The following is a 1,360-nucleotide window of genomic DNA, read 5'->3' on the forward strand; positions in this document are numbered from 1 at the left end:
AAATGTTTACACTGTGCTACAAAGATGATGTGTTATCAAATCTATACTGTCTTGCAATGACGTACAACTAAATGTTTATGGTATCTTACAGTGATGCAAGTCCAAACGTTTACACTATCTTATAATGATGACGTGGAATAAATTTACTCTATCATTTAATGATGTGAAAAGAAATGTTAACACAATCTTAGAAAGCTGATGTGAAACCACATGTTTACACTGTCTTATGATGATGTGAAATGAAATATTTACATTTTCTTACTCTGATGTCAAACCATATGTTTATACTGACTCATAATGATGTGAAACCAGATACTTACACTGTTTTACAATCACGTTTAAACAAATGTTTATACTGCGTTACAATGATGTAAAAACATGCATTTACACCCTCTTACAATAACCTGAAAAAATATTTACACTTTCTTAGAGTGATGTGGAATGTAATGTTTCCACTATTTGTTTATACCGATGTTGAACCAAACGTCTGCACTATTTTTCAATGATGATTAGAACCCGAATATTTATAGTTATGTAAAACGAAATATTGATACTGTTTAAGAATGATGTGAACTCTGTTATTTACACTGTCTTACTATGATGTGAAAGCAAATGTTTCACTGTTTCAGAATGATGTGAAATCAAGTACTTGCAATAATGGGAAGTTAAATGTTTACACTGTCTTACAAAGAAGTGGAACAAAATGTTTACACTGTCTAACAATGATATGAAACTAAATGCTTAGTTGTCTTACAATTACATGAATCCAAACATTTACACTATTTCAGAATGATGATATGAAATCAAATATACTTTATCGTATAATAATGTGAGAACCACTGTTTACATTGCTTAAGTTTATTTGTAATTATGCACAACGTTACACAATGGGCTATCTGTGCTCTGCCCACCACGGGCATCGAAACCCGGTTTCTAGCGTTGTAAGTCCGCAGACATACATTGTTTAAGAAAGATGATTTGGAACCACATGTTTACACCGCCTAACAATGACGTGAAACGAAATGTTTAGACTGCCATATAATGGTAATGTGGAAGATGTGTTTACAATGTTTTAAAAATATGTGAAACAAAACGCTCATACTGCCTTAAAATGATGATATGGAAACAAATTCTTACACCGTCTTACAATCATAACCTGAAGAAAAATGATTACACTGTTTTACAATGAAGTGAAACAGGTATTCATATTATCTTACAATGATATGAAACAATTTTTGTTTTTTACATTTTTTACAATTATGATGTGATCTTTGGTAGAAATTGTTTATTTTATCTTATGGAGATATGAATCCTAATGTTTAAATGTTCTTTCACTGATGTGAAAGATGATGATTACATT

At 30.7% G+C, this 1,360-nt stretch overlaps 1 long non-coding RNA gene across 1 annotated transcript in view; it reads right to left on the minus strand.

Annotated features, from left to right (window-relative positions):
* The window catches only part of LOC111088417, a 7,593-nt gene that overhangs the window by 975 nt on the left and 5,258 nt on the right, over positions 1-1,360 (minus strand). The window lies entirely within an intron of this gene.

This window comes from Limulus polyphemus, unplaced genomic scaffold, assembly GCF_000517525.1.
Source record: "Limulus polyphemus unplaced genomic scaffold, Limulus_polyphemus-2.1.2 Scaffold3713, whole genome shotgun sequence".
Taxonomy (NCBI): Eukaryota; Metazoa; Arthropoda; class Merostomata; order Xiphosura; family Limulidae; genus Limulus; species Limulus polyphemus.